Consider the following 27,459-nt stretch of genomic DNA (forward strand, 5'->3'; position numbering starts at 1 on the left):
ATTTCTTAAATTTCTGAAGTTCCTCTTTTGGGAATAAATTAAGTACAGACTAACAAGGCATACACCCATGTTTGCTTCCTGATAATCAGATGAGACCGTGTAGGAATGAAATGTTAATGGTGGTGCCACTGTTTGAACAGTTTATTTTGAAGCAAAATGAACTGTGACCCATAGATTCCTTCCATGGCCATCATCCTTCCACATCTCCCCAATATGTGGAAGCATCTTAATGGATGTGCATTACCAAGTTTGCAGGCTTATTTTCAGTCATAGAGAATAGTGTACCAGATGTTCCTGGTACACTGAATTTGTCACACTGTAGACAAGCTAATATCATTATGTGAGACCACAGGGGGAAAAATAAAAGATTCACATTTAATCCATATTAACTGCCAGGAGACCCATCAAGGCATCAAGGCAGTTGGGCTAGCTCATGATACAGCAGCTTCTGGCAAATTAGCAGCCCATAACAACTTAGTTATAATGAGCTGCAAGATCTTACACCATAAGCTCAACTCCATTAAAGTGAATTCAAGTACATGAAATCATGTACCAAGTATAACCTTAGCATCTGTCTATGCTCAGCCAATATTTTGTTTATGCCTTTGTAGGAAAAGCCAAATTATCCTTGGGTCCCCTGAAACCAGAGAGAGTGAAATTTCCATCAGCTGCAGTGTTACCTGATGGAGAGGGCAGGACTGATCAGCATTAGCCTCCCCGGCTACAGAGTCAGGCAGCAGCTGCTTCATATATATCAGGCCAGCTTTCCCTACACAATTTCCCCCTTGTTATTCAAGTGGGAAAAGGAATAGGCTAGTCAGAAATTAAATAGTCAATAAGATTTGGTATCTGATAAATACTGTAGAACTTGCATTTATTCAAAAGAAGTAACTTACTCTACCCTCACTCACTCAGGATTTTGATACACTTTGGCTACTTTTTTTTCCATAAAGCAAAGTCCTCCTTCCCTTCCCAAAGTAAAGTGAATACTCTTTGGAGACTCAGGAAACAGTATCCTTGCTATTACAACATATTTCTGTTTTAAAGATGAGGACGCAGAGTACAGAATATGCATGGTCAACCAATTGCTGAGTGGGGAAGTAGACATTCATATATCCAGAAAGATATACCTTCCATGGAATGGTTTGTATAGGATGAATAAATAAAAACTTATCTGAATTGTCTAACTTTTCTATTCCTTTTCTGTCTTAAAACAGCAGATATACAGGAATGACTTAGTGTTTTCAAAAAAATCACAACTTACTTACAGAAACCTCAGTGTGCAGAAAACATTATAATGGGCTTTTAGATTTTTACCCAACTATAAACTTCATCTAGTTCTAATCAGTCTAAACACTGTACCTTATAAGTCTCACAGGGAAAACATTCAGCCTTTGATTTTGGGGGATTGGCTTTATTTCACTTAGCATGATATTCTCCAATTCCACCCATTTACCTGCAAATGCCATAATTTTGTTCTTTTTTATGATTGAATAAAACTCCTTTGTGTGTGTGTGTGTGTGTGTGTGTGTGTATGTATATATATATATATATATATATATATATATATATACACACATATATACCACAGTTTCTTTATCCATTCATCTGTTGAAGGGCATCTAAGTTGGTTCCACAATCTAGCTATTGTGAATGAATGTTTTCCCTAATAAGTGGATGATGATACATAATGGAGGTGGCAGATGGGGGTAAGAGAAGAATGGAGGAACTTTAGATTACGTAGAGGGAAATGAGAAGGGGGAAGAGGATGGGGGCATGAAAGATGGTGGAATGAGACAGACATCATTACCGTATGTACATGTATGATGGCATGAGTGGTGTGAATCTACATCGTATGCAACCATAGAAACAAAATGATGTACCCCATTTGTGTACAGTGAATCAAAATGCACTATGCAAAAATAAAATTTAAAAATTTAAAAAGTCTCACAGGATTTGTTATATGTGGATGGGATCTAGAAGGTCCATCACCTCCTTCCCAAGTCAGCTTCTTGGGCAGTCCCTGAGTGACAGTTACCAGGAACAGCAGCTCTAACTCAGATGCATGGCATTCCCCTGGCCATCGAAATCACCATATGCCTCCTTAGAAACACCTAGTAATCCATCTGAACTGCTGTTTTAGTCTGTCATTTGATTTGCCAAAGCATTACACTGACTTTTTCATTAACAGAAGTTACTACTCACTATTTGAAAACCACATCTCTTTTATGATTTAGACAGGAGCACTTTATGAGGGCCTGGTCCTTGTTTTGGAGGTTTCTGGTTCTGTACAGAGCTCTCCACATCACTCTTGTTTGCTGATGACCTCTCCTTCCCTACAATATCCATTTCTGCAATTGATACCTTTGAGCCTACAGACAAAGCTGGACATAGAGCCTCTGTTTCTATGTTTTTGTTTTTATTTCATATTTTCAACATTATATGTTTTTTGAAACCTAATTCTATATCCAAGGGATGCATATTGTGTTGTTGTGTTCTATAAGCTTACTTTGAAGACATAATTCAATTTTTGACCATAGTTTTGAGTAGAAAGTACAGTGTTGAATGCCTTACTACAAACTCCTGTTCAATGATTCAGTAAACAGGTATCCATCCGCATCTGACTCGCGAAGTTCCCTAGCACCTACAGAGTGCAACAAGGTATCAGCATTGTCTCACTAGTTCCCTGTCTGCAGAAAGACTGGGGTCTTGTGCTCATTTGCAAATGAAAAATAATTCCTCACAACCATATGATCCTCTTCAGTGACCCCAAGTCCATTTACAATCAAGATGAAGGTCTTACCAGCATGTACGGCTGAGCTTCATACATAACCTATCTCCCCTATCAAGTTCCGGATCTGACTGCTAATCCCCTGGAGTATGCTGAACACTGCAGCTCTTAGTTGGGGGCAGTAGTCTCTTTCCAAGTAGGTGCACAAGACGATCCTGTGGGGTGTGGTGAGTAAAGATTTGAACTCACATTTAAATGTACTGTTCTCATCTTTTAAGGATTTTGAAAAATTATTCTGACATATAAATTTTGATACAGTGGTAAATTTATATTGTGTAGAAATAAATTGAATATAATAGATGACTTTGCTCAAAAGACTCCAGGGTAGTGAAGTTAGCGCAGCTGGAGACTGCTGGATGAGAGACTCCCGGGCTGGTCCCTGATGCAGATGAGGACCCACCTCAGTCTCTCTGCTCCACAGCGCTGGGGTGTACCTCTAACCCTGCACTGGGAAGCTCCTGAGAGACAATAAAGTCCTCTTCATTTATAAGGGATCACAGAGCTGAAGCATTTAATTCTGCAGTTATGGAAACTGAGGTGGAAAGGGATTAAGTGAATAACTGAGCAGCTGCAAAGCCCAATGGGGACAGAACCAGGAGAAAGCAAATAAGATGAAGTTCATACCAGCACTGGACCTGATTCTAGTCCTCTGCTCTTTCTCAAAATACTCCAATTAGAAACTAAACAAATAACCCAAAGCAGAAAACACAAAGAGAAAGAAAAGAAAAGGAAGGAACTGGAGGCAGTAGCCAGTGAACTAGGTCTTCTGGCGCCACACTTGTGCTGATGGATTTTCTGGTGAGAGCATCAGGCAGGTGCAGTCAAAGCTCCACAAAAGCCAGGGGCTGCTTCATGCAGAGCAGCCATGGAATCTGAAACCCCTTTAGAATCTGCCTTTGAAAATGGCAAATATTCTCACTGGCCTAAGATGAAAGACATACTATCAAAAATTAGAGGTGTACAGGAGAGGAACATCCACTCCTAACCTGGGTCCAGTAGAAAGTTCTAGAGCTGGAAAAGGACAAAGCCAGACACTTTATACATCACAGTGTGCCTGTGCCACAGTGATGAGAGTATCACTGTCATTGTGAAAAACAGAGCAGCAAACTGGATGCACACACATCCTTAGGCTCACACACAGGAGGGGAGCGCCCTGGGGCAGGCACAGGAAGCCAGGCCTCTGGCTCTCCTTCCCACACTCCTTCTACACCCCCATGGTATTTCATGCCTGGTTAAATACACTAAGAATCTCATCTCCAATGAAAACCTCACACATTCTCAAACTTTCTTGAACGCACTATTGTCACCTATAAACAAGGTTGACAATAAAGTTCCCTGGATTCCTATTAAAAGCGAAAGTGAACAATAAGGTCTTAGATGAAATTGGTAGTGAGACACTTGTCTGGTCTCCTTGGGATGATAAAGCCCATCTGAAACCATGATGCTCTGTACTCCTGGGCTGCTTTTCTTCAGAAAGAAGGGGGAGTGACCGTGATAATCATTGATTTATCTCTGGATCCCCACTGGGACAGCAGGACTATGTCCTCTCTTTATACCTGGGTTTTGGAAGGGCAGCTGGCAAACGAGTTCAGCAAAGAGTGATGTACAATACCTATGCTATGCCCCTGAACTAAAAATATTCTTCTGAGGAGTTTTGAAGATATGAAGCATCCACAGACTTGATGAATAAAGTGAAAATGATAAACGAGAGAGCGAATGAAAATTAAGTAATACAATAGCTGTGAAAGCAGAGGGGAGAGTGGGAGGAAGTGGACAGAGATACGAGGAGGACATCTTAAGATCTGGTTTAGAATCAGCAGAGGAGGGAGAACAGGGGAGGGAGGAGGGAAGGGGAAGGAGCATGAGATTGAAATCAAATTCTTTTTTTTTTATTATAAACAAATGGAATACATGTTGTTTCTCTATTTGTACATGGCGTAAAGGCATACCATTTGTGTAATCATAAATTTACATAGGGTAATGTTGTTTGATTCATTCTGTTATTTTTTTCCCCTTCCCCCCCACCCCTCCCACCCCTCTTTTCCCTCTATACAGTCCTTCCTTCCTTCCTCCATTCTTGCCCACCTCCCTAACCCTAACTCTAACCCTAACACTAACCCCTCTCACCCCCCATTATGTGTCATCATCCACTTATTAGCGATATCATTCGTCCATTGGTTTTTTGAGATTGGCTTATCTCACTTAGCATGATATTCTCCAGTGAAATCAAATTCTTTGCACAATGATTTTTGTCAAAATGAACTCAACTACTCTGTATAATTATAAGGTTCAAAAAAAAAAAAAAAAACTTTGGGGGCAAAAATAACAAATGGCCCATCTTAGCCAAGAATCTTGATTGGTAGTGTTCAAAAGTTTTTGGTACCATTGCTATAAACTTGAAATCATATCAAAATAAATTTTGAAAAACAAGGAATGCCTCTTTAAAGTTCAAAGAATAAAACTGTGATCAAAGTTTAAAAAAACAACAACAATGAAAGATCCCTATCTGCAGAAAGACTGAGTGTGGCTAGCATGCTCTTCCATGTTCATGCACAAACACTGAATACAGCCATGGCAGACGGCAGAGAGGGGCCTGGCCAAATCCAAGGCTGAAACTAGTCACATGCCCATCGACCCCTCCAAGCCCTTTCACCTTGAACCCATCACTCACACTAGTCTCTGTTGTAACCTGCCTGTCTCCAGGCTCTGTCCTGCTCCCATCTCCCCGCAGAGAGCTCTCAGGTCATCCTTGACCATGTCTCTCCACCTCCCTCATGGCCAGGTGGTTCTGAATGCTCAGTGCACCCCCCTCACAGGACAGGTGGTTTTGGAACGCTACTAGAAATGCAGATGTCCAGCTGCAGGCTTGGAGACTGTCAGGAAGCTGCACTTACGACAGTGGCCCTGGCGATCCTGATAAGGGTAGGTTCCCTATCATCCATTACCAATCCCTGGGCTCTAGACCCTGTGGGATTCCAAAAAGGAACATGTAGATCCAGGAATCAAGTGTCTGCAGGACAAGGGAAAGGGACCTGAGCACCTGTGTGGAGGTGAGCAGCAAACCCAATAGAATGAGGGGCAGGCACTGAGCAGGAAGTCTGTGAACAGGCAAGGGCCAATGAGGGGCTGCTTAAATCTCAGTGAAATGGTTCCCCTGACCAGTGCCACTGTATCGAAGGCTGAAGCAAGGTGTCACAGTTGAGCACACCTGAGTTCAAAATCTTGCACCAATTTATATCTATGATCTTGGAAATATAATGCAATGACATCATTACTCAGTTTAATGTTTCATATCTATAATAATGTCTAAGACATTGGGTCCTTCATATGATTTAGTTAGATATCATATGTAATCAGAACCACACAGGATGTGCTCAATAATTTTATCAATTACTATTTCAGACTAATAACAAAATCAAAGCAGGGGTCATGTTTATACATTTTTAAATGAAGAAATAAAATGTTTCTGTTTAATTTTACAGAGCCAGAGATAAGTTCCTAAATAAAAAATACATGGCATTTGGCCAATCTATGTGCATTATTTTTGCCAAATGTATGTCCAAATATACATACATCTATGTGAGTCTGCAAATTCATGTCAGGACCAGGAAGGCGCTGGCAGACTGGACCAGTGCCAGCTCCCAGTGCTGCAGAAGACCCTGCGGGTGGCAGGGCCAAGTCGGCAGGCCACCAGAAGGCCTGTGATTCCAAAGACACAGCTCCACTGTTGACTCAGAGTCCCCCTCTTTAATTCTTTTCCATCTCCACCACTGTATTCAAGGTTTACAGTTTGGGGAACAAGTACTCCACAGTAATATAAATGCAGTTAATCCTAACCTCAGCCACTAAATTTAATTACATTTAACATTTCAATGCTGAATAGAGTATCTCTTAAAGAAATTCTATTAATGCTGATGAAAGTTTCTAGAAACTGGTTCAGAAGAGCATGAGGGTATTTTTTCTTTAATTTTTAAATATTTTTATTTTTTTGTTCTAATTAGTTATACATGACAGTAGAATGCATTTATACATATTTATAGAAAAAAATGAGGTGATATACAAGAAATTAACGGAGAAGGAGCCTGTGATGAATGTGGGGACCATGCAGTAAATAACCACCTTCAGAGTGGCTCCCCCTGCAGGAACAAGCTCGCCAATGTCACAGTACAGGGGAAAACAGGAGCTGAGGCTTCCAGGATGAAGGCGGATAATAGTAATCTATTTGCTTTGTCCTAAAACAATCAGACAGTGGACCAACAGTTAAAATTGTCTTTTCTTCTTTAAAAAAGAGCTAGAAATTCTTTTGTAACCTAGGTTCAATATATATATATATATATATATGTATATATATATATATATATTTTTTTTTTTTTTTTTTTTTTTTTGCTAGAGAAGGTGACTCTTATTTCTGGAAAGCAATTAAGACCTGGTGAAGGGTACACATAATTAGCCACAATGCAGTGTTTATTAAAATTTTAGGACTTGCAGAGTATATTTTAAAAATTGCATGTGCTGAGTCTAATTAAATGTAGTATGAACTCAATGGTTAGAAGCAGGTGACTTGAACCACAAATGATGAAACACACCCACTGTTATTATACTTTATAGATAAGCACTGGCATTAGATCTGACCAAAAAAAAAAAAAAAAAAAACCAATCAAATAGTATCACAAACAGGATTAATATTAGTATTTAATAGCAATTCTTAGTATTCTAAGGATTTTATGTTTGGTTTTGGTTTTGAGTAGAACTTAAACAGAACTGCTAGTTAAATAAGATCACCTATATAATTGAGGACATTGAACCATTTTTCTCATGTTAATGAGGTTGGAAAGTGATTTAATATCACAGAGATTATAAATACTTCTTTTTGTGTTCTTCTAATACTTTGGAGAATCTACAGATAAGCCACATAAACTTGGAAAACGGAGCTGTGAAATTAGAGTAACAGGCAGGCTTTTCATGATGAGGAAACTGAGGAAAAGAGAAGCCAAAGGCATCCAGACAGATGGGGAGGGGCTGCGATCCCAGGTGTTTCCACTCGGGGTCATCAGATGTCACCTAACATCATAAGAAATCCTCAGCTACCACTCCTCCATGACACAGGAGACCTGGCTAAGAGCATTGGTACATAAGTGACTATGTAGACACACAATTGGAAATGGTCACTTTAAATTGATCAGGTGACATCTGAGCAGATGAAAAAATGAAGTAGGGAGACACATGCAAACCTGGGCTGGAAACTGTGGGAGAAAAACAGGATCTGGGATGGCGGTTCAAGCAAAAGTAAACAGCAAACACTAAAGCAAAGGGCAGAGAGCCTGTTCCAGGGGAGGCAAGGAGTTTCCCAGGCTTGAGCAGACGACAGGGGCGGGGGATCTTAGGAGACATGGGAGAGGACGAGGGCAGGAGGCAGATCATGGAGGCCCTTACTGGCCATAGAAGGACTTGGACTTTTACTCTGTTTAGAGGAGTAACATGATTTGACCTGCATTTTTGTAGGACTACTTTGGCTACTATCAGGAACTAATCTTTATAGACATGGTTATTTAGTCCAAATAACTTTCTTAATCTTTGTTAAGTGGGAAGGATGAAATAAAGACTGAAGATTACTGTATAAACTCTCCCACTGTTCACCCTCTGCTTGGCCATGCTGACATTAGCGCAATTATTTTACCAAGTCACAGTTACTAGTTAACACATCTGGATCCCTGCCAGGCTGCTGCGTTCCTGAGCTATCCAGGGAATACCTCTTTCCATTTCTGCACAAAGAGTGTGATGTCGTATGATGTTTAACACATAGGAGAGAATCCAAAATATTTATTGAATACAAGGTATTGCAAACTACAATGATAAAAAGCCTACAGACAGAATTCTAAATCGGAATTCATGTGCTAATAAGCATCTTGGAGAAACACAGCATAAACACATCCTTATTCATAAGCCATTTGAAGCGGAACATTTTGTCAAACTTATTAGGATTATGCGATTCAGCAGACTTGGACCATTTGGATCAAACCTGGTATTGCCTTGGCATATGCATTTTTTTAAACAATTGAAACTATTTTTTTCTCATTCTTGATTTTGTGCTTAGAAGTAAAATAGCCTAGAAAGCATTTTGCAACTTGGCATTTGGAAATCTTCACAGTATATTTTCTTTTTGAATCACATCGTTTGACTCTTTGCTTATGTTTTAAGATGCTATCTAAAAAGATGGAACAACAGAATGAAAATGGCCAAATTATGCTATGTACCTATATGAATATACTACAGTCAATTTCACTGTTATATCTACAAAGCACCAGTTTAAAAAAACTTTGAATAAATAGAAGGAAGACCAGTAAACTAGAAGAAGGCGAACAAAATAGGGAAGAAGGCAGGGAAAAAAAGAAGTATACTGGGACTGAAGTGGAACAAATTATATTCCACCCATGTCTGACCATGTCTAAATGAGCTCCAATGTCATGTATAACTACCATGAACTGTTTGCTATATTTTCAGGTATATACGACTGATGAAAACCTGAATTTAAAAAAATTAAAATGGTTAGAATTGCCATCTTACATAGAAAATTTGTATTTTCTGACTTGGGGTAATAGTGAATCAAGTCATCTAATTAGTTAAAATTTTAAAAGTTCTATTTGAATCACATGAATGTATTGTGTCCTACAGTTTATAGATTCAATGTCACTTAAATATTTTACACAGATATTCCAAAAAGTGTGAATCTGTAGATATGATTTACCTAAAGTGAAGTTTCACAGTCATTTACTCTTATATTTAGATAATACTATATAATAATATAATAATTTATATGGAAAATACTTCCAAAGATTAAACTTTTCTTAAACCACTATTCTTAATCTATACCATTAATATTCCCTGACATTTATTAGAAATAAAAGATTTCTTAGCTTTAACATGTTTGAGTAACATAACCCTTTAACTTTTAATTAATTTAAATGAAATATTTAGTAAGAGGCAACAGTAGAGTACATGCAAGCTTTCTTATTAAAAAGCATACCCAGACTAGGCAATGAAAATATTAAAACACATAAAAATTTGTTTCTGATAAAAAAATAAAGCATTTTTAAGACATATGGTCATTCTTTGTACTTAACATCTCAGTTCTGAATACTTCAAATATTAACCAAGTAGTTGAATCTCGTGATTTTCATAATTAAGTTGAAAATAATTCTGTCACTATTATTACCCATTTCAAAACACCTTAGTTTTAAAGGTAAAGATCTAGAGATTTTCAAGGCAATTCCATTTTATTGTACTCACAATTGTACAGTGCACACCTATGTTGCAAATATATGATGATCTACTGTACAATTCCCATAAACAGACTGTCATCTTGTTTAAAATCTAGCTTTCCTCCATCGACCGTTTCTCTGATCTGTTCACAAACACTTTCTAACTACAGTGGCACACGGGTGGAATCTGTGGAGCTGTGATCAGTTTTGGTCAACTGTTCTTCCGTGAGTTATTTGAATAAAGCAATCTGGAAACATAAGGACGGTAAAGGTTTTGTGTAATTATGGGATGTGTACAGCTCGTCCACACCTGTACGGTTTAGCATGATCAAAACATGGCAATTATCGTCTTCTAGCTGCAATGCAAATCTTATCACTGAGAACCAAATAATCTCAGGAAAGGGAACGCAATACAACAATTTAGCTTTTAATATATTGAATTTTACACTTACTTAGTGACACTAGTAGGGTGAGGCTAGTGCTTTATTCTCTGGGAGTAATTTCCTTCTGGGTGGGATTATTCATTTAACTGTGCACCAAAGGGAAAATAAAAACCCATAGTTTTCAAATCAACTCTGACTTAATTCCTACTGAATTGCAATGACTCTTTGGTGGATAATCATAACTTTCATAAAATCTAAAGTACACACTAAGTTTTACTAAAAACAATTATTAAACATATACGGTGGTTAGTTTTTAAGGAAACGGTATATCAATAATCTTGATCGCCACTTTCTGTTTAATTCAATTATTTGGCATTTACAATTTCAATGTTCAGACACTGACTAAACTAAAACCATTACAAACAACAACGATAATGAAAGCATTAGGAACCCAGATATGGTTAGTTTTCACTTTTTTTTTACCTTTGCTGTACCTTTGGAAATAAATGGTCCTTAAACACTTGGAAACTGTGGTCTAGGCCAACAAGTCGACTAGTTCCAGAGATGGGAAGGGTCACTCTGCCCTCCTTCCCCAGGCAACAGGGTGCAGGCACGGGCGGGTCTCCAGGCTTCCACCCACCTGCTCCTCCCGCCCAGAACCGCAGCTAAAAGGAACACAGAGGCACTCAAAAACCAGGAAAGTAGTGAAGAACAGCCTCAAAAAAGTCAGGATGCCAAATTATCATAGTTTAATTTCTGCTTTCACTTGCAAACAGTTTAAGAGAAAGCAAAGCAAGACACATCCCAGATACCACAAGCCTAGTGGCTGCCTTCTTAAAAGAGAGGAGAATAGAGTTCAGCCAGGCACAAAGGTCTCCATGGCAACCGTGAATTTAGACCCCCACCAGCATTATTTATGCAACATTTCATCACAAAAGGACCCTCCCACTAGCCTGCCTAGCAAATTCTAGTTTTCTAATCTTCCATTCCTTCACCCTAGATTTGTATCTGGATTCTTAGTTATCCCTATCTCAACACAAGAAAACAAGTGCAGAGACCATAAAAAGACTCTCAAACTAACTCCAGACTCAGTCTCCTTGGTGAATGAGAAAGCGAGACCTCGCCTCAAGACGTTCTGAATTCATATTAAAGTCACTCCATTTTTCATTTCAAAGAAGGACACTGATAAACTCAAGTTTGTTCTAATTATTTCTATTTTGAAATGAAAGTGCAATTTTAAACGAATATAAAATATACAAAATTGTAGAAATTCAACAGGCTCACAGAAAAGAGAAACTGCATAGACACTGACATTGAGGTCAAATTTTATTTCTATACATGCCTCACCCCCTAGCTATTGAAACAACTTTGAGTCTTTTACTGATTCTCTAGCTTTTAGTCACAGCTTCCAAAACATAATTTCAGCAAAGTATTTTAAACTTTTTATTGAACTGTGTACCAACTGTACCCCAGGTTCACATGCTATAAGTAGAAGACCCAGGGAAAGTTACTGAAAAGACAGAAATGTAATTAGGTTGCTATGAGTATTATTATAAGATATCTGTGCAAGTCTGTCAATTCTAAAACAATACACACATAAGCCATTAGGATAAAATCTGATGGTGCTGAAAGGGAACACAGAATCCTCACTTGAAAAGTGGTGTGATTAGTATCGGCTCAAATAAGAACTAAACAAGGTTACTTTTTAAAATGAGGTTTTGATTTTTAAAACAACATAAACTTATTGAAAATTTAAAGTTGTGATGTAGATCAGTGATAGAGCATCTGCTTAGCACACAAGGACATGGGATTGATCCCCACCCTTGAAAAAAAAAATCAAACTGTACATACTTTTATAAAATAAGCATTCATAAGTACGCATTTATAAAGTATGGGGTACTTCTTATTGTACAGATTCTCAACACCAACCTCTATATCCTCTTAATACAACTGTATATCTAGACCTAAATCATTCACCCTGACTTAGGTCTTGAATATGATGTCTTTATGACAATTTTGCAAGAAATGTTCGTGGGTGATGATATTTTCTGTAAGCGCATATTGGAGATGATTTGCTGCTGCCTTCAAAGTAGGCAAATGTCCCTATTCTGTAAACCCAGGAGGCATGGCTCACCTGGAAGGGGATGTCCCTGGTACCTGGAAGCTTGGCTCACCCCCTTCTCTGTGAAGGCCTTCCTTAAATTGTGTATATGAACACAAAATATATACAAAATTCAAAGAATACAATTTTTCTGTCATACGTTTCTTTCCTTCTAATTTTGGAGAAACTGCAAATGATTTCTGACACTGAATGAACGCCTTCTGACACTCAAACTTGCAGAAGAGAATTAGAAAGCTACCCTGATATTTCCCTCTCCTAGGAAAGTTATTGACCCAGGTAGAAAGTGTTGTGGAAAGAATAGTCATCCCATATTTTGCTCCAGTCAGTTCTCTTCTATATTATCCTCTTCTTTTTAGTTGCTTCTACCTCATCTTTTCTCTCGTCTGCGGTTTCCCTCATAGGTACGTTGTTCTGGTACCATCTAGTCTTCTGATGCTTCTCATGTGGTTCCAAAACAGCTACTTCTTCCTTTTCTCCTGTATTGTTCCAAGAGTGTGGCCACTTCATTGTTATTCTTCTTAAACCCTGTTTGTCTTACGATATATGCCTTCACTTCATCTTTTTTCATGATTTTAAATTTTGTCACACTATAAAAAAAAGAACATGATTTATTTTCTTTTACAATACATGGGGTGGTTTTGGTTTTTTAGAGTTACACTTTTTTGACCTTTTGTATATCATTCTTGCATTACTTTCTTTTCTTTCTGATTTGTTCCTTACTTTTTTTTTTTTTTCTTTTCTGATAGCATTGACCAACTGTCTTATCTTGAATTTTTGGTATACTACTTATTTTTGAATTATGGGAAACTTATCTTGGCCTGACCTTCCGTGCTAACACCAGGAAGGAAGGGTGCTGAGTGTGAGGAAGGTGAAGGGACCAGTCTCCTCACTCTAGCTTAGGCTGGGCTCCCTCTCTCTCCTTGGTCTTCACATCTTCAGAGCCTCGTGCTCCATCTGAGAATTCTGGTTAGAAACCAAACTTACTTCCTCTTCCTCTTCCTCTTCCTTCCCCCCGCCCTTTCTCCTTCTTCTTTTCCTTCTCCTTCTCTTCTCCTTTTTGAATTAAATGTGCATTTGTAATGTATAGTAGAACATATATTTAGCACATGCAAGGTCCTGGGTCTGATCCCCAGAACCAAAACAAATCTTTGCAAACTAAGAACAGAGTGGAATCTCCTCAGTTCAATAATGACAAAATAAGTGCCTAAAAAGTATAATTGGAGTTAAGTATTAAAACTCTTGATGTGAATGAGGTATCATTCACTGATATCACTTCGATTTAATATTGTCCTGAAGGTCTTAGGCAATAAAGACAAAATGCTATTGAGCAAATACAAACATTTCCTTTCCATATTAAGGCAATTAAAACAACAATAGTATTTATAATATCATAGAACATTCAGTACCCAGGAATAAATCTGTAAGAGTGGAATATGACTAAGCACTACATAACACTGTTGAAATTAAAGCACAGCTAAGTGAGAGGAGAGAAATATTTACAGTCTGGCAGATTCAATCTCAAGGATTTCAACTTAATTGTATTAATTGATAGATTTAACACAATTCTGATCAAAATCTCATCATGTATTTTCTGGGGGGAAGGAGAGGCTAAACTAATGAGTAGTGGATTCCAAAATTCATTTAAAACACAGGGGCCAAGAAGAGCAAACAGTTTGGAAGGAAAAGAACAAATGTGGATCTTGAAACCTGCAATCCTTAAGACCATGTGGTACCCGCGCAAGGAGAGAGAAACACAGCATAGGACAGGAGAGAATCCAGACCCAAGCCAGGCATGCACTGGTTTAGGAGACACGGCACAGCATGCAGAGGGACCCCCATCACCAAAACGTACAGAAGGGTCATCCCACCGGAGTGCCCATGTAGATGTGAAATGAAACTCTGGGAAAGTGAAGTGTGCAACACTCGTGTGGCCTTGGAGCAGGCATGGCATCCTCTGCAGGACAGGAAATGTCCTAACCATAAAAGGAAATAACAAGTTATAAATGGGGCCGTATTAAATCTGGGAAATTCTGGTCACAAAAATGCCATTTAGAAAGTGAAAGTACCCTAGTGAAAATAAACACGTTCTTCTTTTCTGTGTATGTGTATAAAGTCAGGAATGTAATATAATACCAAGCTAATAGCAACCCAATAGCAAAAGGGGCAATATATTTGAGCAAGAACTTCAAAGAAGGAAATCCACATATCTTTACAGTCAATAAATAAATGAAGTTATCATTGTCATTACTCACCAGGAAATACATATGTGTGCATATATCATATACACATATATATAAATATTTGTATACATATATATTTTCTAACCATCATAACGGGTAGTATATATTCATCTGAGCAGTCAGAGAGAGAGAGAATGCTGAAAATTGGCAAGTATCAGGTGTTAGCAAAACTTACAAAAACTATAAGTGGGAATGTAAAATGATAAATAAGATGTTTGTCAGTGTCTTCAAAATTCCTTATGTACATATTGTACCTGTCAAAAATTGTACTATTAGGTATGTACAGAACAGAACTGTGCTCACAAGGACCCAGACAGCAATTGCCATAATGCTCAATAAGCCCCAACTGCACAGTACTGGATGTCCAGCAACTATAGTGGAGAGTGGACATGTATGTGAATATATAATATATATATATATATATATATATATGCACTGGTTTAGGAGACATGGTACAGTAGTGCAGGGGGACTCCATCCCCAAAATGTACAGAAGGGTCATCCCATCAGAGTGCACATACACACACACACACACACACACACACACACAAAACACACACTCAGTGAAATATTACCCAGCAAAGGAAATGAGCCATCAGTCAGCTCAGTGATGTGACTGGATCTCCATCCACAATAGCAAGGGGGCTGAACTTGATGACATACGTTCCTTCTGGGAATATATTATACTTTTAAAAAGTCCCAAATTATTTTCAATCCAAGATATTTATAAGATATAATAAGCATATTCATAAGAAAATAGGGAAATTATTTATATCTATCTATATATATCAAATATTCTTCACGAAAAAATGCATTTTAGCCAGAATTTTCTGGCAATATTTTTTCCAGTTTCATTTTTAAATAAAATAAAAGATTTTTAAGTTTTGCAAAATAAAAACAGAACTCAGGATAGATGAGTCACTGTTTTAAATAGTTATGATTAATTTTATAAAAATTCACTGTGCCATGGCCCTTTTGGGAAAACAGAGAGCAAGCAGTCTGTATTTAATTTCTTATTCACTTTTCTTTATTAACACTGGTAAGTCGGAAGAATAAGTAGCTCTAAAATAAAAAGCTATAACATTGTAAATTATAAGTGGCTTTGTAGCGATTTACAAGTAACTTTAATATCAATATTATAATTTTTATTTAATAAACCTTGATATTTAGAAGAGGCTATTGGAAAGACTAGTCTCCTGAAATTTTGTCTTCTCAAGAATCAGCATTCAGATGTCAGAGTCTGTACTTCTATTGAAAATTGCATATGATGAGCAGCCAGATTGCTGAGTCTTCCTTCCAAGGGGCACATGATGCTCCAACATGAAGACTCTGCTGCAACTAAATGGCTGCAAGGAGTGATCCTTTTAGGGCCAGTTGAGCTTTTCATTTGTAACCCAGCAGCTTTCTCTGCTGCCCGTGGCCAAAAGAGACCATATAAGGAGGCAAAGGAAAGAAGAAGAGAAACACCAGAGAACAGAAGTAACAAAGGCAGCTGGACCTCTGCCTAGAGCCTGGCAGTGACAGCTACTGGGACAAAACCAAATCCCCAGTGCTGCCTTCTGCTGCCCCAAACTCCCGAGTCCTTGTGTTGGACCCGGAAATAGGACCCTCAGTACGTAGAGACTAGGAAGACAAACACACACACTGGCTCGTTTCCATCCATCAGTGTGAACCTGAACCCCGTCTCTAGAAGTACAGGATACTCTAAGTCCAGCTCCTGATGTCCAGTCTGGCCTCTGTGTGCTCTACCAGGGAATAAGCCTCTCATCTGAGACCTTACACTAGGCGAGTTACACGGTTCCTTCACTCCATCTCCAACTAATGCTCACACAATGGCAGATTAGGGCCCAGTGATTACAGGGGCAGCTGTCCAGCCTGGCATGAAATTAATTTCACTCTCTTCAAAGCACCCTTGATTTTTCAGGCAGAAGGTGAAGTTGATCTTCCTGGTAATGATCTGCAAACCCCTTGGCATTCCTGATGTTGTAATAAAAAGACGATTTCACATTTCTGGCACAAATAAAATGAAGATAGTCATTCCTCAACGACCAAAATCTTCACGACCATGATCGCCAGGGAATGAATTTGGAGCATACTTATTAAAACACAATCATTAAAGGTAAAGAAACACATCAGCGATGTGCCAGCTTAACTATGAATGCCTGCCCTTTTCCAAATATCAACGACCAATGGGGAATTTTTTGAAATAGTCTCTCTCCTTTCTCCCCAACACCCCCCCACACGCCTTAGCAGATTTCAATATTTTCAATTACAGAAGACAGTTTCCTTATGGCAAAACTGGGAGCATTTTCTGTTTATTATTGGAAGGAAAGTGTCTATCATATTTTACCCTTTTCCCTATTTCAAGCGTATAGTTAAGGCCCTGTCTTTGAGAAAATAGTTAAGCTTATCTGATTACTGAAAGTATCACCTCTTAATCTGCAAGCATTAAGACTGACATTTGTTTCAATGTTTTTTTGCATGATTAGCTTGTATCTTTATTTGATATTCTTTTAACATTTATACAAAGTGGTGATCATGAATAATACTGGATCAAAACAGTATTATTAAATCTCTGGCTGGATTTAGGTATTATGTCATTGCCCTTGGCTCGAGGCACCTAAAGAATACCAATAAGAAAACGCACATGACTAAGCATTTTAAGTTCATCCCACAATGTGTTTGGCTAAGACACTAGTCAAAGAGACTACTTGAAAAATGTGCACACACACACACACACACAAACACATCCTGAGAAAACAAGAAAGCACAATTAAGATTCAAAAAATACTAGAAGGGTGCATTTAAAACAAGCATAAGTAAATTTTTAAAAAATACACCACAATTCAGTACATCCAATCACATCTACATAACTACTCCCCGCAGGAAGGGCTCTCCTTGGCCATTACCACACTCCTTACACTTGGCCTCCAACATCCTGCCCTCTAATTCCAAAGAGTTAATGTGTGCCCTGGGAAGCTGGGTGCAGAGGACAGTGGCGAAGGGTGCTCATCAAGCAGAGGGAGGATTACAGATGTCTCAGCAGGCTCAACACGACTGGCATCCCTGTAATTCTGCGACATTAGTTTTATGGTTTGGATACGTGCTGTCCTCTGAAAAGTTCACGTTAAAAAATGTAGGAGTGTTCAGAGGTGAAATGATTAGATTATGAGATCTGCAACCTTACTGGTGGATTAACCATCTGACGTATTAATAACCTGAATCGACTGCTTGGTGGTGACTGTAGGCAGGTGGGGCATGGCTGGAGAAGTTCATCACTGGGAATGTGCCCCTGGGGATTATATACTGTCCCTGGCTGCTGGCGCTCTGTTTTCTCACTGCCATGAACTGAGCGGCTTTCCTCCGCCATGCCCTTCCACCCTGAGGTTCTGCATCACCATCATGGACCCAGCCTCTGAAACCATAAGCCCCAAACAACCTTCCCTCCTCTAGGTTGTTCCTATCAGGTATCTAGGTCACAGCAATGAAAAGCTGACGAATACGTTAGTGTTCTCTTTGTGTTTTTACGTTGTCAGTAGTTTTTAAGTCTGATAACAGTAGTTAAATACTTGATCAGTGATTTTTATGAATTGTAATGTATTTGCCACATATGTTCCCGAATGCTTGAGAACAATCTCTAAGTTTGCTCGCTATCCGTGATGCCATAGGTTGCCTGTGGAGTTGGGGCGGCAGCCGTTTCAGCATGGCCAAACTACATTTTCCTCCCTGATATGGTAGCACCAGTCACAACAGTGATTTGCTGAAATGTTACACAGTCCTTTGAGAACTCTGAAGTCCTTCCCATAAAACTATGCAAATTCACTTCTTTCTGAACACTTCCTGGAATGCAAATATCCTAAAAACAAGGTCCGTGACTGTCGGTCACAACTTACGTTGGTTCTATAAATTGACATTGCGCTATTTGAAATAAGCATTTGTTTAGAGTTGCTCACGACTTTTTAAATCTCCCAAACACTGAGGCTTCTCTCATTAAAATATGAGTACATCTGGAATGCAGTGGTTCCTTGGCATTTTCAAAACCACTCGCATCATCTGATGGACTGGATGGAAAAGCTATGGCTCATTTAGCTCTGTACATTTATGCTACGATTTCTAGAATTTGCTCTAAGTTTACAATTTCCCCCAACCAATAATGTGGCTTTCTTAAATTCATAATTGAGTGCCATGGACTAGGAAATATTTTTAAAAATAATAGCCAAGAATAGTAGGTATTTTATCAGTAGGCAACTCTTTACAGGACAACAAGGGTAACTAACTTCCCTCTGTACTGAAATTGCCTTGGTCCATACTTTCATGTGATAAGAAACTGGTGTATATTTTTTGTTGTATCAAAAACACAGTTTGAGCTGGGGATAGAGTTCAGTTTGTAGAGTGCTTGCCTGTCAAGCACAAGGCCCTGGGTTCAATCCCCAGCACTGCCAAAAGCAAAACAAAACAAAACAAAACAAAACAGCTTAAGCAAAGGATGGAGTTTTACCATAGTTTGTAAGCACATTCCTAAGGGGGTAAGTCAATACTTTACTTTATATTTGTCTCAAATCACACAGACTTCAATGGGTAGAACCTGAATTTGAGCTTAAACAGCAAACCACTAGAAACCTGAAATCAGTTACAAGATTTTGAGTTTGTCTTCTAGGAGCCGTGTCTAAGAAGTCCTGTGGCATGCTCTTACGAAGTTAGAAAAATAATGAAGAATCATATTTTCCATGCCCTTCCTGACCAATCAAGAAATAAATCTCCAACAAGAAATCCCAAGCCCCTAAGAAGCAGCCAGGGCCTATGGGCACCTGCACACTGGGTCTGTCCTCACTGATCCACCCACTAAGCCATTCTTCACCAACCCTGGTTTTGTCGACTATTTGAAAAGTAATGAAGGTTAATAGTACCTGGAAAATTTCAGGGTCTTTTATCTGATACCATTTGAAAGTCATAGTTGCACCTTTTTAAATAAAAGGAGATACATATCACCTTCATTTTCAATTAGCCTCCTGTGGCAGATGTAAAAACTGAGGGAGGAAAGTATCTAGGAGTTACAGTCATTGAGTTATATATCTATCTATTTATCAATTTATTTATTGGTACTGGGGATTAAATCCAGGGGTATCCTGCACTGAGTCACATCCCAGTCCTTTTTAAAATTCTTTTAATTTTTAAAACTGTAAAGCTAAGTTCCCCGGCCTCACCTTGAACTTGCCATCCTGCTTCCTCAATCTCCCAAGTCACTAGGATTCCATGCCTGGTTTTAGTAAATGAGATGAAGACTGAATAGTCACCTTCCATCCCCTGACAATTTATAAAATGTATGCGACTTAACCGGAACATCTGACCAGCAAGGGCAAGCATATTTTCATGTTTATTAAAATATCAGTGTTCATTAATGACTTGCTCAAAAAATTTCAAAAGGAAGTGTCAATAACAATATTGAAAACATGCACCTTCTATCCCCAGACAATTTATCAAGAGTATGGTGCATAACCAAAACAACATTATTTAATACATCTCTGGGGGTTTTTTCATTAATTCCTATAGTGTATGATATCTTGAAGTTGCCAATTGTAGGTTTTCCATATATAGTATTTTTTTACTCACATGTGAAATATTTACTGACAAAGAATTTAAGTCTTTATGCTTTTGGTTTTATTTTTACTAGTTTCTAAATCCCAAAGAAGTTGGAGCTTCTACTGGTCTATGAGGTCAATGTAAATCAAAGGTGAAGCCTTTGCCTGAGAGTACAATTCTATGACAAGTCAGGGAAATCAGACTTTTCTCTAGATTTTTAGGCCAGAGAGTTTATTATTCAATGATGAGAGATGACACATGGAAATGGCTATCTATCTTTCTTAGAGTCATACTACATTTCTGAGGAATTTAAAGGTGGAAGTTTCTTTGGGGCTTTTGATGGTATTCTATTGTCATCCAGGTGATAACTTGAGTTACATGATGATGAATTACAAAGTTAAAGAGTTGCTTTAAAAAAAACCATAAATTATGTCTACTTGTAGGAAATTCCAACTGTTGAGACCACAGCTGCTTTTTTATCCCATTCTGAAGCACAACCATAAATATGGATCTGAGCTTAGGATCTATAACTAAAATAATTTGAACTAAATTTGATAACTAAATTTGATCTAAGACTCAAATGTCCTCCATATACTATCTCTGTTTTCCTCATCTGACATCACTGGATGTCTGAGACAATCACAAGTAATGTCTACTTATCAGGATTATATATATATTAATATAGTGAATGCAAGGATATTCAGTATGTGAAAAGCATTTGCTGATGTCTAAATTCTAAACAGTATTTGAAGCACATTAAAGCTAAGAAATCTGGAGATTTCTCAGAAAACTTGGAATGGAACCACCATTGACCCAACTATTCTACTCTTTGGCTTATACCCAAAGGACTTAAAATCAGCATACTACACTGAAGCATACACATCAATGTTTATAGCATTTCAACTCACAATAGATAAACTGTGGAACTAACCTAGGTATCCTTCAACAGATAAATGAATAAAGAAAATGTGGTGTGTGTATATGTGTGTGTGTGTATATATATATATATATATATATATATATATATATATATGAATATTACTCAGCTTTAAAGAAGAATGAAATTATGGTATTTCCTGGCAAATGGATGGAGTTGAAGAATATCAATCTAAGTCAAATAAGCCAAAGCCAACAAAACAAAGGCCTAATGTTTTCTTTTATACGTGAATGCGAATTCACAATGTGGGGGGCACTAGGGAAGAATAGATAGGTAAAGGGGAGTGAAGGGAAGGGAGGGGATATGGATTAGGAAGGACAGTAGAGTGAAACAGACATTATTACCTCATGTATATGTATGACCGCCTGACCCACGTGATCCTGCAATATGTATAATCAGAAAAATGAGAGATTCACACTCTATGTATGATCTATCAAAATGCAAAAATGCATGCTACTGTCATGTATAACTAATTAGAACAAATGAAAAATTCTAAAATAGAAATCTATATCTAAGATGTACCAAATATTTTCCATTGATACGTTAAATACATTGTGTTTTTGCTTTTGCCAGTTGAAAAATGTGCCAATAACTGAATGAGCAAGTGTGCATATCTTTTAAAATGAAGACCAGCCCATGAAACTGTATTTGAAAATTATTGAGCAGAATGCTTCCAGACAATGATGTTAGTAATAAAAGGTTTGATCTGAAAAGAAATGACAGAAATTAGCCGAGCAGCAATAGTACAGAAGTCAGAAGGAAATGAGAGTATTGGTGGTTGACACGAATCAGGGACAACATATCTACGGACATTGTGAAGGCAGCCAGGAGGCCCTGTCCACCCAGGAGACTAAAAACTCCCAGATAAAGATCTGAATTAAACAAAAAGAATGTAAATAATTCTAAATCTCATAAATAGAGTCACTTCACTAGCTTAAAGCCGGAAGAACTTTTTTATTTCAAAAAACTACATAAAGATGTAGAAATAGGTTAGAATCCCTCACTCTGAAATGAAATCATAACTGGGGAATACATAAATATTTGTATTGGTACATGTACAAAAAAGAATATGCACAGACATATTTCATACATCTATAATGTCATGCAGAACATTTTAGAGCTACAGGGAAACTGGAATCACAAATGTGTTTTTCTTTCTTCCGCAGCATTATGTTCACCTCTCTTTGGTCTAGGATCTAATGAAAATGATCTCCATTCTCTCCACTTTGCCTGGGCTCTTTCAGTGCTATGGAAAATAGCATTCTACTCTACACGAATTTCCTGTTTTGTGCAGTAAGTTTTCTTGGGAAGGAAAATATATGGTATTAAAACATAAATTATTGGGACAGATTCAATTCAGGTCATTAAAAATAAAATTTAGATCACTAAATGTCAATGTGATCTTTTTGAAAACCCTTAAACATCTTAAATTTATTGAAATGACTTTATTATGCTTAACTGGTAATGTTTAATTGTTTGCTTCTCAAAACTTATTAAGATTTTTAGAACTATTATTTTGCTAGATGAGAAAACACATCACAATGGTAACATATAAGTATATTTATTGCCTTACGGTTTACAAATAGTTTTGCATAAATTGTCACTGCTGATCCTCTTAATAATTTTTCAAGTAGCTATTAATATCTAAAAATAGAAAGATTATGAATTTAATAACAGAAACCTAATTTATATCAAAATTCTTATCTGGGAAGTTAAATTACCAGGCTAATTACAGATAATACTTATGCACATATTAAAATAAACTTAGGTATTTAGGGACTGCTCATTAAAGAGAGCACTTAGGTAGTATTATATCTCAAACCATTCACCAGATCCCTTCAATCCCCCACCCCCATCTCTCCAGAATGTTTTGCCAAGTGGGTAAAATGAACCTTTTCCTACTACTCTTTTCTCCCAAGACTCAGGCAAGAACATTTATTCCTCTCAGAATGTGCTAATGAAGTGCCTTTAACAATATGTGTATGTAAAACACCATACAATTTTATTTCTCTTCTTATAGAAATTAATAATATAATCTATTTTGTCTACTTCATTATTATACCATCATAGTAATTCATCTTCTAACTTTGCAAGTGGCTTCTGGCAATGCATTAGCATCAGTGCTGCAGGATTAACATTACCACAATTAGGGAATTACAGGTAGGGACATTCTAGAGTTTTCTTCTCATTGTTGATACCAAGAATAATTCCATAGTTTTTGTCATCTGGGCGGATTTGAGAATCCAGAGCAGCACATACGAATATTTCCTTTCAGGCAAGCTCCCCACGGACATGTGTCAGTGTGCATAATAAGCATGATGACATTAGATAGTGCTATTCAAACACTTTCTTGGCAGTCGCAGCAGGAAACAAGGGCACTGCCCTTTGGCCATGGGGACCAGAGTGAATCATCCAGCCGTCTGCCCAGATGGAAGAGTGACATGCTGAGCCAGTGGGGACTAGTGGAACAGTCTTACAATATTCACCAGTGAAAAAGACAGAAACCAACCAGCAATTTCACCTTCTCTTTAACTATTAAAAAAATTCAATAATTCAATAATTCAATTTACTTTCCAAGCTGATAATAATAAAATATGTTGATTCATTGAAATAATCCTGACTCTCTAATTCTCCTGTGCTCCTGGAAGCCTAAAGTCCATGAATAGTGAATCCACACAAGATATATTCATGATTTCTTAAGGTATTTTGATAAGTATAACATAAATGCATAATGTGGCAATTTTAAAGTAAAAGTATCGTTATTCTTGACCCTATTGCACAGTAAACAGGAATACAGGACAGAGGACTTCACAATGGGCATCTTAACAACCACAACCACAAAGGGATGACACTTAAGCCTTTAACTCCAAGATGTGGCAGGCCCTCTTGTCAGGACGAGTCCACCTGTCATGTGTCATAATCTAATGAACAAATTTTCATCTGCATTTAGCATATTAGTTAGGTGACCACCTACTTTTGCAATGTGAACATTGTCAGGTCTAGTTTCCAAAACAGATTCTAAGTACATCCTAATGGGAACCATTTCATGGAACAAACACAAATAGTTCACCCACGTTTCACATGTTAATGTCGCCGCAGTAGCAACTAACCGTTTTCAACTCAATATCGCTGGCATTATTGTCAGGATCTCGTGTGCTATACCAAGACAAAACCTTGCCTGTTCTTAGGTAACCAAGATTACCCCTCCACACACCTGCTTTCACAGTGAAATAGGCTGCAGGCCCCAGAGGAATCCAGAGGAAATGGCTAATTACAGAGCTTGCTGCACACGGCTTCATTATCATATTATTTTAATATAATATGTAAAACCTGGGAAGATCATGTTCCCTAAAAATAAAAGGCAATGAATGTGAACAGAGCTTGAATGTATGATCAAATATAAACATCGCAGCGAAGTCTATTACAAACCCAACAAATCATTAGCTCGAGAAGTCTGTTATCATTCATATGTTCACGCATTCAACAAATAGTTACCACACTCCCATTGTGCTCTGGTAACTCCAGTGAAAGGTACAATAGAAACATGTGGCCCATCCTCATGGAGCTTACAACCCAGCTTTGTTTGGGAGACACTTCATATCTGCCTTGTGCCTTCTACTTCTTCCAGAAACTCAATTTTTTTTTTTTTTTTTTTTTTTTTTGGTACCAGGAGCATTTAACCACTGAGCCACACACAACCCCCCTTTTTATTTTTTATTTTGAGGCAGGGCCTTGTTGAGTTGCTGAGGCTGGCTTTGAACTTGCAATCCTCCTGCCTCAGCCTCCCAAGCCACTGGGATTAGAGGTGTGAGCCACCATGCCTTGCTAGAAACTCAATTTTTTCTCTGTTAAACAAATTTATTTATTCCTTCAGTGAATTTCATCTAGTAAACATTTAATCATGGTCTAACAGACTGAATAAGTATTTTCCTTTTAAATCATTAAGTGTATAGTGTTAAGACATACCTCAAAAATCCAATGTTCTGGGATAGGAAGGATAGTAGAGTGAAACAGACATTATTACCTTATGTACATATATGACCGCATGACTGATGTGATCCTACAACTTGCACAATCAGAAAAAGGAACAATTATACCCCATTTATATATAATATATCAAAGAACATAAATGCATTCTGTCATGTATAACTAATTAGAAAAAAAATTTTAAATAAAATTATAACCCACAAAAAATGCAAAGTTATTGGTTGCTTTATATCACACAGGATGGAAATAAGAACACAGACATTTCCTATTCATGTTTTCAAGCATTCACACTTCCAAGCAGGTTCTCCTTTTATCACAGAACTGTGGAATGTGTGGAAGGTGCTGGAATGTGTACATGGAGGCTAATATTTTAGAATAAAGGCAGTGTGCTATTCATGCCCATGCAACTGATACACTAAGTGACCACATGCCCTCATTGCCAACCTGTTGCCCCCCAAATTTACATTGTACTTGGTACCATGAGTTAGACAGCATCCATCATCTAGATGTTGTGCAAAGTTCTGTACACATATATCCAAGAACTTCCACCATAAAAAAAGTACTGTTTATTTCTTAAAGATGTGTGAGGTTCAAGAACAGGAGTCATTTGAATAAAGCCACCAAGCTGGTATATGTGGAGCATGATCTGGGCACAGTTCTGACTCCAAGTTCTGGTCTTCTGCAGCATATCTGCTTTCTATATGCAGTGATCCATATTCTCCTGTGCCCTGCCTTAATGTTCTCTGGCTTTCCAAATCCTAGTTCTTCCTCTGTCCTATAGAAAGTCTGAGGTTCATCTTTTCCATGTGTCCCCAAAGCTCAACTATTACCTGGACCCAATAAATATCCATGCCCCAAGATCACAAGAAGCATTTCACTAAAAGCATGTTGAGTGGGAAATTAAATGGGCATTTATAATTCCAAGTCTGTCTGTGGAGGGATTCAAGAGAGCCTCATGACCATTTTTGCCAGCCTTTGGTTTTTAGACCCTGGAGACCTATCCACACATCTGCCCCTTCAGGTGATGGAAAGTGTAAAATTGGAAATGGAGGAGTACCCCTCAGGAAGGAACGGATACCTGCCTCTTTGAGTCCCTGGCAAGAGTGGAGAAAGGAAGAACCAGTCTTGGTGCCAGACCCAAACCCCTTGGCAACCCATCTCCCCTTTCAAGCCTTTCTTCTTTATCGCCCTGGACAAGTTTTCTCTTGTGTCGGCTTACTCTGTCAATCATTTTAAGGCGTTTCCACATAATTTAATGTTTAACTTTAATATATAAATGCCAGGAAAAAGACATTAAACCATAACATGAAGATGATTTATATTCACTTTTGGAAAAATACTGAATAATTTATCCAAGCTTTAGGAGGGCTGAGAATGATTAAACGTAGCATTTGGTACAGAAAGACATCTAGAGTAAAAGCAACAACTCTAAGTTTAAGCTACAGCACCAGGATTCCCTAGGGAAGTTACTAAACTTGTCTTCAATGAAGTTCTTTTATGTATAAAATTGAAATAACACTTGTGCAGTAGAATAAAGGTGAGAGGAATACATGGAGAAAAGACTGCAAGCTATCTGGGGTCAAGGGCTTAGTCTAAGGCATATTCACACTCCTCTCTGTGCCTAGGGTAACTCTAAGTCGGGGTGCCCAGCACATGACACCCTGTGACACCCATGTTAATGGAATGGACAGATACATATGAAAGCAATTGATTTCCCCGGAATTTAAAGATGTGGTGAGCACAAGGTCAGCATGCTGTCAGGTCCATTTGATGCTGAAGACTGAAGACAGTCTCCTATCCGAATGGAGAGTCACACACAAGAATATCCACCATAAATGAACTAGATGTTTTTTCATGGCGATAAGTTCTAAGACCAAAGTACAACGGCTCAGTAGAGAGGCAGAGTTTCTCAGGGGTACACAGGCCCTTGAGGGTCATATTAAGGTTTGGATTTTATTCTAAACAGAGAAGGAAGTCAAAAGAGAAATCTGAATGACATGATCTGGCAGCTACTGCTTCGTTTTTGGAATGACTGATTTAATATGAACTGTACTAAGCTTAATGTGAACCCACCTAGAACAACACAACAAAAATGAAGAAACACCTTGATTTGATCAAAAAACCATGATTCACAGAAATCACGTATGGAGCCATAGAGCAA

General features: G+C 38.0%; 1 protein-coding gene across 4 annotated transcripts in view; it reads right to left on the reverse strand.

Annotated features, from left to right (window-relative positions):
• The window catches only part of Ctnnd2 (catenin delta 2), an 856,033-nt gene that overhangs the window by 565,043 nt on the left and 263,531 nt on the right, over window positions 1-27,459 (reverse strand). Inside the window, exon 1 of one of the 4 annotated variants that reach the window (XM_047555400.1) lies at window positions 10,928-11,173. The exons of 2 other annotated variants lie outside the window; for them this stretch is intronic. The gene's annotated coding sequence lies outside the window, so the exon portion shown is untranslated. Of the gene's footprint in view, window positions 1-10,916; window positions 11,174-27,459 lie in introns of those variants that run through there. One more of the 4 variants, XM_047555399.1, reaches the window with a different exon arrangement.

Source organism: Sciurus carolinensis, chromosome 6 (genome assembly GCF_902686445.1).
Source record: "Sciurus carolinensis chromosome 6, mSciCar1.2, whole genome shotgun sequence".
NCBI classification, from domain to species: Eukaryota; Metazoa; Chordata; class Mammalia; order Rodentia; family Sciuridae; genus Sciurus; species Sciurus carolinensis.